The sequence below is a fragment of the Apodemus sylvaticus genome, chromosome 7, assembly GCF_947179515.1.
Source record: "Apodemus sylvaticus chromosome 7, mApoSyl1.1, whole genome shotgun sequence".
NCBI classification, from domain to species: domain Eukaryota; kingdom Metazoa; phylum Chordata; class Mammalia; order Rodentia; family Muridae; genus Apodemus; species Apodemus sylvaticus.
In genome coordinates, this window is record NC_067478.1 from 108,272,204 (window position 1) to 108,286,362 (window position 14,159).

The following is a 14,159-nucleotide window of genomic DNA, read 5'->3' on the forward strand; positions in this document are numbered from 1 at the left end:
AAGGAAGGAAAAGCTAACACATTAGTATTCAAAGATCAAAACCTTTGTCCAAGATGGCCATGCCAGAGAAAGAGGCTTGAAATGAATAGAGAGAGGCTGCTGCGGCATGGATGTGGGACAGAGAACCTTCCCAGGACAGCAGGGTGGCAACATGGTCAGCTGACTCCTTCTCTAGGAGATCAAAAATTCCTGAATGGTTCCTGAAATCATAGAAAAGGATTCTGAAGGTTTTAGGGGGAAAAAAAGACTTAATACACATAGAACATATTCTTTGGGACAACTGTGGGTTTGTCTGGAATACTGGCAAACTTCATTTTCAGAAACAGGAACAGTTTGGAAGTTCAGTCTGCAGCTTTGAAGACCTGTGGATTCTTGGCTACACTCACCTTTTCCTCTATAGTTGTTGCTTACAGGCTCTTTGAAGCTGGTGCTTTGCACTCAGGTAGCAAGCGAAGAACACTGTGTTCTGGGTTCACTGGTTGCCTTTGTATGTGGTATTTCTTATTCCAGTGCTTTGGAGTCTTATAAAAATCCATGTTTGACGGTCACATATAACTCTGCTCCATTGCTACCGAGAGGAAGAGCTCGCCACCCTTGTCAAACTGGGATGAGAGCATTGGCTGTTGCTCTACGTCAGACAGTATTTGCAGTGCTTCATGGCTTACATCACTCTGCTCTTAGCCAATGGTTCTCAACCTTCCTAATGCCACCAACCATAAAATTATTTTTGTTACTATTGCATAACTGTAATATTGTTATGAATCGCAAAGTAAATATTTTTGGAGACATGGGCTTGTCGAAGGGTTCTAGACCCACAGGCTGAGGACTGCTGTTCTAAGTAGAAGAACACATGGGAAAATCTGAAGATTTAACAGACAATTTAGCAGAGGGCAGCTCAGTAGAACAGACTTTTTTGTAGTAAGGACTCAGGCACTGGTCAAAGCACAAAAAGTAACTCTGCTCCTTTTGTCTGGTATTTAGCAGATAGTAAATATAAACGCAAAACAGACAGACAAATAACAACAAAGTTTAGAACTTTAACAATTTTATTGGTGATTCAATCATGTATTGATAAGCAATGATCTTTTAAGAATAGACAGGGGAGCACGAGTCTTTGAACAAGCAGGTAAGTAGGCTTCCTCAGTAATTTCTGTTTCAGGTTCCTCCCGTCTCAGCTTTCCTGGATGAAGAACTGCAACCTGTGAAATAAAATAAGCCCTGTTCTCTCTCAAGTTGCTCTTGAACATAGTGTTTGTTATCAAAGCAATGGCAGAGCAAACATTAGCTTCATATCCACAGTTTGGCTAGCAGTGTTTGGCTAGCTCTGCTAGGGAAGGGGAGTGGGCTATATCCCTGGGGTTTCCTGCATGGTGTGCATATAGAATGTGTGCAGTAATGGCTTATTGTCTACCAGAATGAACAGTGGTGGTGGCTGCTCTGTCTCCCAGTGCTGCTGGGAGTGTTGAGACAGGGCAGTAGATAGTCCATCAAAGGCACCCGCCAGGAGAACAATGTAGTGACAGGACCGGCTGACAACAAGAGACAAAGAGCTGTGTTGTCCAACACTGCCCAGGGCAGCCTGTCTCTTCCTGCGCGGCCCAGCAGACTGTTAAAGGGGCCACAAAAGGCTGCTAGGGAGATGACAGGAGCTTAGGAATTTGCTGAATGTGTTATCCTCGATAACCAGAGTAAACCCGAGTGACCTTCCTGGGACATACAGGAGAGATTATTAAAAGAATATGGGCCAGACCCGAATCTAGACAAGGAAGTCAGGATGTGTATTTAAAGTCTTGGAATCAACTCACAAGTATTTGATCAACTCAATATAATTAATTGCTTTGTTGGAAACTGATTTTAAAACTACCTTTTTCACAATTTGAAAAAAAAATGTTAGGAAAATTGATTCAAAACTTGAAACTGGGCAGAAGAGATCCTTGGTGTGTTCCCAGTGGCATGCTGGGTATTGTCCAGAAAGTGTGTCTTTTGGTTGGATTTCTATTGACTAAGCTATTTCATAAGCACAAGGGTAGAAGCCAAGTTGAAAAAAACCCTTAATAATAGTACAAATAACTGTTGACTAGAGAAGATCAGGCTGTTTTCTGCAGTGGATATATAACAGATTGCTCTTACCATCACAATTGATTTCCCTTCCAGACAGTGATCTTTTTGTGCAGTTTGGGTAACCAAATGTTTTAATATTAAATTTTGGTGAGGCATTTTATCAGAAAGTTGAAGGGCTCTCCATTTTTCCCCAGCCCTGGAAGGTCCTCTGCTCCTTCTAGATCAGCCTGGCAGGCTGTTCTTTCCAGCAGGAGGCCTCTCACCCTCAGGTCTGCCTAGTCATCTTCATTCTGTGGCGTCATGCACCAGCCTCCCTGTCCAGGCCTTACTTGTTCTGTCTAATGGCAGACACATCCACCAAAAGTAGTGAGGATCCAAACAGAGGCAGCATGAGGAGAGGCACGAGGAGGCAGTGGGCAGAACACTCTGTACCCATTCTGCCCATGGCTAAGTGACAGATGACATATCCCAATGGGGGCATGAGGAAAATTCAAGGAACAGGTGGGAAGGCTCGGAGGCCCCCACCTGCCATTTCATAGTACTTCCAAAGGGGCTGCTTTCTTCTTCAAACCACAAATACAAGTCTCCTGGCACACAGTGGGCCCAAGGCTGAAGCAATTGTGGTTTGTAGAGCAAAGGAGAGGATATGAGGCTACGTTGCCAAAGGACCACTTCACAAGGCCGGAGCTTGTTAATCTAGCTCAGATTCCTGCATTGAGCCAGCTCTGCCTTCCCAGTCCCCAACTCTTTTCTATAAAGTCAAGTCTCAGAGAGAATGTCTCATGTATTTTCAGAAATTATAGCCTCCTATTTTCATATATAAGCTTGGTTTAATTAACACCAGCAATAGCTTTATCACTCTTGTGAAGAATCGACATTTCAGGTGGAATTAGTTTCCCTAAATATATCTCCAAAACTGAGCAAACTTACTTAATTTACACATTTGTGGGCAGGCATGCCTGTCTAAAAACAGCAAGATTTCAATATTTGTAAGATGACTTTTTAAAAGACACGGGACAGAAAGTATGGCATGTGTGTGTGTGTGTGTGTGTGTGTGTGTGTGTACCAAAACCCAACACACCAAGACAAGCAATGTTAAATTCATAGATAATTATGATTTTAAAATTATTATAACAAAATATGAAGATAGTCATATTTAGTTAAAAATAGTATTTACATTGCTCGTGATATATTTTAAATGACACAGGATGTTTGAAATAGTAAATACATATGCAAAAGATAGTATTAGTGATGCTAATAATAGACAAAGAAATTTCATGGAGAAATTGGGTCAACCAATGACTTAATTCATATAAGATCAAAAATGATGCTGTTGTGAAGGCTGAAATGTAACTTGTAGGCTCATCTCTGGTAGGCACGTGTTACATCACAGTGTGACTGTCAACACTGTATGATAACAACACCCGGAGTCATTTCTTGACTTTAAAATTTTGAGCATTATCAAAACCTCTAAGTAAAGACTGCTAAGAAGTTCTTGGGAACAGTATTTATTACACTGCAATGTCAGTAAATTCAGCTCAGTTGTCAACCAAACAAGACAAAAATAAGGACAAAGAGAACCTGTATAATGATTAATAATCTTTGCTTAATAAATCTATTGGAAAATTAAGATTAGAAAAAAAATTACCAAAGAGAAGAAATTGTATGAGCAATGTTTCAAATCAAAGTTTCAAAAGTTAAATATCAAAAGTAAATTCCAAAAATAGCTAAAGAAAAAATGTCAAAAATCATAGTTGCATATGTATTCCTAAACATAAGCTGGTGTATCCATACATAATATACTAATAAGTATATGCATGCAATAGTAATTGGTAAAAAAGAGAGAGAGAGAGAGACTATGAATTTGATGGAGAGAAGGGAGGGTTTGGAGAGAGGAAAGGGAAGAAATAAACATAAATGAATTATAATATCAAAAATAAACAAAAAGAATCATAGCTGCAGACAGTTTTATAATGACAGTAAACATTGCCTTTTAAAACAAACAAACAACCAAAATAATGTTACCAAAGTCTTACAGGAGATCTCACTGATTTTTCTGTGATTTGCTCCTCTTCTCACAATAGGACCCCTCTATATCTATGTCCTTTCAGCCACCAACCCCATATCAGTGTCTTCAGTCCCTATATCCATGTGTCCTTAGCCCCCCTCATATCCTGTCCACTAAGGGTCAATGAAGGAATTTCTGTCCAAACAGAAATAATTAATTTAAAAATTGGAGACATCACATTAAATCCAAATAATTCTTTGAAAAGAGCCAATTATACTGGCAAGCTCCACAAATGTAATCACAATAAATTCAAAACCAAGACATTTTAAGGAAAACATCAATAATGAGAAGTAGATTTAAGCAATGTGACAGAACTGTAAAAATATGGAGAAACCAGTGAATTTTTCTAGATGCATTTTAATACCTCAAATAAACCAAGAACATAATACAACTAACAAGTAAGGGGTCAAATTTCATAAAAGAAGCTGAATAAAGTGAACAGAAACAAGAAATGGAGAAAATGCAATTAAAGATCTCTTACTAATGGCTCTGCATGCAGAGGAACTTAGAGATTACTCTGTACTGTGAAGAAACACACAATTCCTGTGCTATTGAAATGCTTCATTATTACAGCAGAAGAAAGGAACAAAAACCTTAACAATTCAGTTTAGAAAATAGACATAAGCCTGATATTAATGCTTTGTACATTGGAATCCAAAAATGAGACAGCTACAGGTAAAATAAAAAGCTACGTAAATGTAACCATCCTATGCAATATATAAGTAAGTCATAGCTCCAGCTTTTGTGGACTATCTGCTATAACCTATGACCAAATAAGATAATTATAGAAATATGTAATGAATTTAATCAGGTGATTATTAGTGTGCTCAATCATATCACTAGAATGAGGAAAAAGATTTTAACAAATAAAAATTTAATATGTAGTATTTATTTTTAATAATCTGATAGAAATATATAGTTTATCTAGTTAAGAATACTAAAATTAATATCTTAAAATGAATAGCACAAAATAGAAGTATTTTCCTCTAAGATAAGAACACTTAGAGTAACCATGGCTCCCGACTGATGTCCGAGAGGCTTAAAGAATGGCAGTGAGGTAAGGAGGCAAAACCATGGGTATAAAAATTAATAAAAGATGAAATTTTAGCAGAAGAGATTCGATCTAAAAATATTAAGAAAACAAAATACACAGTGTATCTTTTCCATGTTTAAACAGTAACACTGAAGAAAACAGGAAGAAAGTTCTATCCCACTTTCATTGAAGTGGAAACTTAAGGGTTCTTTGGAAAGTCACTTGGATGGTGTTTTGCTGGGGCAAACACATGAAGGAACGTTTAACTGAAGCAGACACAGGAGAAAGGATATTCTGCTAAAGTAGCATGTGAGAGGACACATGATGCTAACAACACACATGTATTGGTCCACCTTACGTTACGTAGTAGAGCTCCATTTGTTGGGACTCCATAGAGGGAAATAAACCAAAAAAACCCAAACAACAACAACAAAAAAACCCAACTTCTGGTGGTGTGCTGCAGTTTCTTACTACTTCCTTGGACTTGGGCTGATTGGCAGAGTGAGGTCAGCTGAGACAGACATACGTGCTGAGAGAAGACCCGTGAAGGACACATGATGCTTAGAGGGTATAAAAGACTCAACGGACAGGGATGGAGGCCAAGCTAGGCTTGATTATAGAGTTAGCTGTGCAACACTTGTGGGTCCCTAAGAGAGGCACAGCAAAGAACTTCTGGTGTTCTTCCTGGTCCTTCCTGTTGACTGGTGCTGAGGCTGAGACTGAGGTCTGGCTGTCTCTGCTAGGTAGTGTCACCACTGATGATTCAAGTTTGCTATCCTGACTCTACTGAACTGGACTGCTGGTGTATCCTTGAAGTGTTTGAGAGTAGGTCGATCTGCCATTGCCTGCCAACTTGTGAACTGAACTTCTGATTTCCAGACAACACAGATGGGCGTTGTTCCAGGGAACCTTTCTAAACAGGTCTGCTTCCCTCATATCCTTTCATTTCCACTATCTCTGGTGGGTGGTGGTCTACAAGGGAGGTTAAAGTGTTTAAGAACTATCATTAAAAATAGGATATAAAAAATTAATGATACATTGAGTGATAACTTAAAATATAAAGTATCTCCCCCAAATTCAGTGGAAAGCATTTAAGTTATCTTCAAGAATCCATAACTTCTTTAGTTTTAGAGACATGACATCCTTGTGGAGATAATTTTTATTAAGAATCATATTGGGTTAACAAAGATACACAGTGACAAAACCATAATGGGATTCTTAAGAAAACATGTAATGTGTAGTTATTCTTGAAATAGTAAAGCTTGAGATTAACTGATAATTGTTTTCATGGGGTGGGTGTCTTGGTGTATTGGATGGGGTGGGATGGGGTGGGAGTCTTGGTGTATTGAATGGGGAGGGTGTCTTAGTGAATTGTATAGGATGGATGGCTTAATGTATTGTATGGAGTGGTTGTCTTAGGTATTGTATGGGTTAGATGCCTTAGTGTATTGTATGGGGTGGGAGTCTTAGTGTATCGAATGGGGTGGGTATCTTCATGTATTGAATGGGGTGGGAGTCTTAGTGTATCGAATGGGGTGGGTATCTTTGTGTATTGTATGGGGTGGGAGTCTTAGTGTATTGGATGGGTATCTTAGTGTACTGAGAATTAAGTGTTTCATGGGGTGGGTGTCTTGGTGTAATTTTGGTCTGAGGTTATTGCGGATGCTGTCCTTTTCTTCCCACCATATGCATCCCAGGACTCAAACTCAGCTCTTCAGGATTGGCAGCAAATGCCTTTACTGGCTGAGCCATCCCGCCTTCCCCAGCTGAGACGTTTTTTAAAGATGTGTAGTGAGAAATGAATTATTAATTCCACTGTCTAAATAATGGAAAGAGACAGATGGACCTGACAAACACAGTAGGATATTCAGAATGAATCCATGTTGAGATAAATGACACATTTCTAGTATAAGAAAAGTTTGATTGAGAAAAGGTAAGTAATCCCATGAATTCTTTTAAGCAACTATTATTAGCTATATTGAAAAATAAATGTTTTCTAGTTTATATTTGGAGTTAATGTGATTTTAAAAATTATTTTTTCTGAAAATGCAAAAGATTTAAGAAGGACATAGAAAATGAGTGCACTGTACAAGCACAAAAGCACACACAGAGATACACAAAACACATATGCACATATACACAGACACACATACCAACATAGAGACAGAGATGCATATGTACATAACATAGACACACCAACACAGACACACATATGTATGTACACACACAGTGAAACATACCAACACACAGAGAGACACATACAGACACACATACACAGACATATATGGACACACATACAGGCACACCCTTAGACACACAAAGAGAGATAAACACACAGGCATGTGCACTTGTGCACACACATACACAGAAAATCAGACACACATAGAGACACACACATACAAATGAGTGTTGATGTATGTAACATTTTTATTTCTAACGCAAAGGAAAGCACCAGTTTGATGAAGCACCGGTTTGATGTTTTAATCCTGTGTGAGAAGACACCTAAATGAAACAAAGATACACGATAAAATAAGAAAAAAATGAAATCCTTGAAAATATCAATCTCTGTGACATAGAAGACCTTCCGCCAGCGATAAGCGATGTTGCTCATACAGGACTCATTGAGCGCTTTGCCAGGCTGTGTTGGGGTCCTGGAGTCTCAAATGAACAGACAGATATGAATCCAGCCACCATGGATCTGAGTAGCTTGGGCAAATTGTTTTGAAAACAGCAAATACCGACTGGGAGCTGGCTCCATGGGGAGGCCTATCTGGTGTGCAAGCGTGAAGACCTGAGTTCAGATCCCCAGAACCCACATAAAAAGTCACATGTGGAGTACATGCTTGCATAGCACACTGTGGAGGTGAAGACAGTCCTGGGGCTCTTTGGCCAGACAGTCTATCCAGTTGGTGAACTTCATGTTCAGTGAAAGATCATGTGTCTAAAACTAAGATGGAAATGCATTCAGTGTTGATCTCTGGCTTCCCCACTTTACTCAGTTGCATGCGTACCTATGTACACACATGTTTGCACCACACACACATGCAAATACTAATAAAAATGAAAAAAACCCATTGTGATGGTTAGTGTTAACTGCAAACTTACAGACTCTAGAATCACCTTGGACAGGGGCCTCTGGCTAAGTCTGTGGGGGATTACTCTCACTGTGTTAACTGACACCCCTCCCTCCCTTCTGCTGTTGCTCTATCCCCAGCTGGGATCTCTGTAGACTGCAGACTGCAGACAGTGAAAGGCTGATTGTGGCATGCGGCCTTCAGGTTCTGTTTCTGATTCATGATGCGACCAAGTGCTTCAGGCTCTCCTTTCCTTTATTTTCTGTCCAATAAGTTCAGCACCTTGCACTGAGAGCTAAAAGCCTTTCTCCCTCCAATTGCTGTTTGGGATATTTATCTCAGCAACTGGAAAAGGAATTAGTTCAAATACTTATCTTCATTAGTAATCAAATATGGGTGAAAATAATGTTCATTATTTAATCAGTTTTTAAAAACTTAATTATGCTGGTTCTTGCCAAGAGAATGGGAAAGTATTTATCTGTTTAAATTAGGAGAACTTTCCAGAAGACTGTTTACAGCCAGCCTCGGAGAAAGGAGTTGGTGCCTAGTGATTCTCCTATCGTAACCTGTACTAAGCAAACAAACAGCTGATTACAAAACAACTTGTCTAAAGGGTATTTGTCACAGCGGCTTGAAACACACAAGTAGCAGCACTAGGAAATTGTAGGAGAATGTTCAGGAATGGAGAACTGCATTAAATGAAAGAGCAATGGTGGATTCCTTTTTTAAAATACATATTGTTTACATAAAATTTGAGAAAGTCAGAAGGTAAAATATCAAAGAAGGCTTGGTCTTGTGGTCCAGTTGTAGAAACTTTTCATTTCTTCCTTGTGATTTAGATAATGCAGATTTTTTTCTTTTTTAAAGAGTGCCTGCTGTTCCCGTTAGAGTTGATAGACAACTGGAAGACGCTCCTGTGCCTCATGGAGCTCAAATTTCCCTGAGTTTTGATGTATTATTGAAGGCGTCGCTCAGATTCTTAGGCTAGCCCTTTCAACACTGCATTAAATCCCTTAGACCTAAGAAAATGCTTCAGGACAGGAAGGACCTTTGAGGGCCCAGAATAGGTTAGGCATGGATAAGGAGCATCCTGCAAAACAGAATCAGAAACTGTCATTATATAAAATACTGTTCATCCTAGGTTTTTCATTCATCTTGGTTTTTAAATACATTAAAGTGCTTTTCTAAAGCACCATGATTTTTTTGGATCCTCTTAAAATTTGCGTCTATGACAAACGATTCAGCTATCTCCACCAGTCCCTGCTCCCTCATAGGACTCCGAACCTTCCATGCTCCACAGAAAGCATTACCTCTGTAAGTTTTGCTTCTGCTGCCTGGTTGGGGGGAGGGGAGGGGGAAGCGGGCTTTCCTGACAATGTATACACAAATGTTGATGCTGAAGGCTCAGGGAGGGCAGCATCCCAGCCACCCACGGAGTGCATCTTCCAACTGGCCTTAAGAAAGGTATTGAGTCTCTCAAAGCTCATTTAATCTTCACAAAAGCCAGGCAGGCAAGTGCTCTAGCTATGATCCCAGCCTCAGCAGACAGATAGGATGTCTAGCTGACCACTATGTGAGTCCTGTAAAGTCATCCTTTCTTCTTGGTGACCTACACCAGTTGCAGCTGGGGAACGGCTGTAGCCTGTCTCTTTTGTAGCTACATGTGGCTGTGGATTGAGCTCAAGGCAAAGGAAAAAGTCTATTTGGCAACTTGGGGTCAAGTCTGTGAAGGTGAAGGTCCTTGCTTGCCTCTCTTCCCGTGTCCTTTGTGTGGGCCCCGAGTAAGGACTGCAGCGATGATAGGACTAAGTTAGACCATAAGGAAAGTACAGGGGATGGCAGAAGGCAGCTCTTCCTGATTTGAAGGTTCCATGCCAGGTTTGGATTGATGTTTACAGGGGAGAGAAATAATTTTCTATATAGTTAAAATTCAGCTATCTCACAATATTAAAGGTTACAGACTGATTTAGTCTTAATTTATTTTCATACTGATAACTACTATCTTGTAAGTGGGGAAGTTGAGACTTGGAGAAGCTTAATTACCTTTCCTAAGATTATGTGACTACTAAGGGACAAGTGAGAGTCTGGTCACTTGCAACATTAGCGTCCCAGGTCCTAATCATGAGCTCTGTAATCCACCATTCTTCCAAGAACTCCGAATCCATGTACAGGGCATGGAGTCCCACATTTCGGATGTGCATCCCTATGCCTTTCTCCATCCAGAGCCCTAGATTCTTCTGTGTCAACAATTGTATCAGGAGCAATTTCCTGGTAGGGTTGCCTTCTCAGTTCCTGTCCACACTTGCTCTGCCTTCTGACTGCCTGTGACACCAGCTCCAGGGATCCTCGAGGGTCATCCATCATCATCCCCCAGAACTTCTGTTCTTCCTACAATGAACGGCCTCAGTCAGGGTCGCAGAGGTCTGCTTCTCTTGGACCTTTCAATCAGAAACTCCAGTGACTGAAGACAGTCTCATGGAAACCCAGCCCAAGCCCAGGGCCACAGTGCAGCCCTGTGGAATTCTGACATCATGCAGTTCTGCATTGTTTAAGTAACTCAGCCGCGTTGTTGTGTTTATCCCCTCCAGTCAGGCCAAGGCTAACAGAAGTTTATTGCTCATTTCCAGCAACTGGTGCCTGTAGCATCCCCTGAATGCCTCTCAGGCTCGTAGTCTGTTCTCCGGATCTTCTCATCCACTCCTCCCTTACCAGTGACCAGTGTCTCAGCATTAATGCATCTGGTGGCAACAAACCTTAGTGGACTGAGGGAAACCAGTCACCAAGTAGAGATCGGAATCACATTTTTTATTTTAAATTCACACTTTTGCTTTTCTGCAACTTATTTTCTCACAGCTTTGTGATCCACCAGGGCAAACTACACTGGACTGAATCTTTGATTCCTTCATATTTTTCCCTAGGACTTTCAAAAGGTTGATAAGCTTGTTCTAATGAATCAACGTGTTTGATGATGTCAATCTACCAGGTCTAAAAAATGGATGCATTGCATAGGGCCATGGGATGGGAAATAATCCATTTGCTCATTCTGAAGTATAGGCTACACTTGTGGCCCCTTTGTGAAGAATAATTATTGTTATTTTTGGAAGACCCTGAGTTTATCCAGCTTTTGTTAGACATGGGTAAACGCAGGCTCTCACAACAAAGTGGAAGTGTGAAATCCATGCTCTCCTGCAAAGTAAACACATATTATCATCTCAAGTGTCGGTTGTGGCATTAATAAAAGCAGTTTGTCTTGGCTCACACCCACACACAGCCTTTCCGATAAGATGTGGAAATGGGATTATAGATTTTTTTTCCTGTGAGTATTACGTTGTTTCTAATGCTGAACAATTCTGACAGCTTTGGGGAGATAAATTCTTGGTGTATTATGACTACTCTCAAAGGACAATCTGTCACTTGAACTTGGCCAGTCTTCTGCCACACACCGATGACAGGTGCAGAGACAGCAGAAACAGATGTCAGACCAGACTGAATCAAAGATCCACTCATCTGGTTTTTATTTATTGTCAGTAAGTTAAGACCTACATTTCTTCTTTGGATCAGCAAAAGGTTATAGGTTCTCTGCTTAACATTTAGTTTTAGCTTTGCACTCCTAACTGAAGTACAAACATGTGAAACCAGGCTATCTCTCTTAGGGTTGCGGGAAACCTTGGGAAGGGAAGACAGGAATGAAAGTTGGTATGTTTCTCTTGTAAGCCAAGTCAGCCAGTAGATTCCACACAAAATTACCAAGGATTCCTGTAGTGACAATTTTAGAATTTTAGTTTTTTTAAAGAACACAGAAATGATAATATATGATGAATATGTTATTTGTTTTAATCCCATGAGTGGGATATAGGGCTACTTCAGATAGTCCACAGCAGCTGATTATGATTTGCCGCATGCTCTAGAAGGGGCATGATTTTGCCTGTCGCAGACAGTTTCTGTGATTGTGTGATGTTGGGAATTCTGGGGACTTTTCAGAGGGTGTATAAATGCTAGCGCCTAGAGAGGCAAGGTTGGTTGCTGGTTGTTGGCTGTTGTTTGGTTGCTGTTGGCTGCTATTGGTTTTGGTTTGTTAGGTAGTAGGGCACAAAGAAGAAATAACAACAAACAGAAATTATATATTCTGATGGTGAAGGTCAAACTTGCCCCAAGGAATTTGATGTTCTTAATCAGCAGGAAGTAATCTAACAATAACCTCTTATCTTTGCCTTTCTATCCCTTTTCTCTCCTATCTAGTGCTAGGCAGATATAAGGGTCTTAAAAGGGTGTGGAATTGTGGAAAGAAGAAAAAAAAAAGTCTGGCTACAGATTTTTTCCCTAATTCCTTTCCCAGTGTGCATCTGAGTTCAGCTGGACCAAGAAGACATGATACCCTGCTGCTTTAAAGGCACCACTTTACTGATGATGGTTGTCTAACTTTGTTGGATCAGGGTAACATTCAGTGTGGCAATGCCTCCAGATTCCGATTCAACTTCAGCTTCTCTGGGTCTTGGCTGGGGGTGTGTGCATTGCGGAGGCAAAGAACAGTCCCGTTTGCCGGTCCCCTGGGTCATCAAGGTCAGAGGTGCTGAGAGATGGACATGGATCCCAGTTTTCTCCTCATAGGTTTCAAGATATCCTTCACCTTTCCCCGCTGTGTAGGTACCCTTTTCTGAACCACGTGCAGACTTACTCACCACAGAGAAAAATCTAATGCTGTGTTGTCTGATATATCAGATGGACACCATGCATGGATGCTGAAATTGAAAAAAATAATTAAAAATTAAAATTAAATATAGTTGTCCCATACTGCATGGGGATGCTGCCAGGGCCACCCGAACATACTAACATCTATGGACGGATGCTCATGTTCCTTAAATAAAACAATGTAATACTTGCTTATAATCCAAGGATTGCCTTCCAAGTACTTTAACCTCTAGACATTACCCACTACAATGTAAATAGTATAGAAGTGGTTGTTATAGTGTATTGGTTTTAGGAATTATGACAAGAAAGAAATCTATACCTATTCAACATATATAAATTATAAGAATTTATTTTCAATAATTTCATTATTGTGCAAAAAATAACAAAACAAGAATATTTTTTCAATCTGCAGTTGGTTGAATCTAGGGGTGTGAGATCGGTGTATTCAGAGCTAAGATGAAGAGTTTAGTGTCTCAGTTCTACTAGTCAAATTGTACACATGATTGTAGTGGTGTGTTGTGGAATGAAGGCTGTTTCTATGACATTAGGAAGCTTCCTAGTCTCCATATAATAGCCAGACATGACTCCTTTAGGACATTTCATATATTTTTTTACTCATAGACATTCTGTTTCTCAAATGAGCCAGTTGGGTCACCATGTTGTCTTCATTTGTATTCTATATTTTATTTTGCTTTTGAGACAGGGCCTCAGGTATGCTAGGCTGACTTTGAACCTGCTGTGTAGATCAGAATGTCCTTGAGCTGTCCCTAATCCTCTTGCTTCTAGCTCCATAGTTCTGCGATTGCAGATCTGCCACTGAACTTGGCTAGAATTCTTTTTTATTTTTTAATGTAGGTTGGAGTTACTCTCTATTGTCCTTTTCATTACAGTTTGAATGATGCCAAGTCTCTTAGTCTTTATTCACTCGGAAGTCTTTCAGTTTCCTCTTTACTTTTGAGAAGATGGTTTCTGAAGATTGAGTTCTTATTTGGCAGTCTCACTCTTTAAAAGCGAAGAATTAACTGTTCTACTGACTTTTGAACTCCATGGCTTCTGAAGAAGTATCAACACTTAGCCTAATCAGGGGTCCCTTGTATATGATGAGTCCTTTCTGCTTTGTTTCTTTCAAGATTTTCTTTGTCTGTTAGTATTGACTGTGGTTTTCCAGATATGGACCTTCGTGTTTACCCTATAGTGTTCAGAGATTCCTGCATGTGCTAATTAATGCCTTATC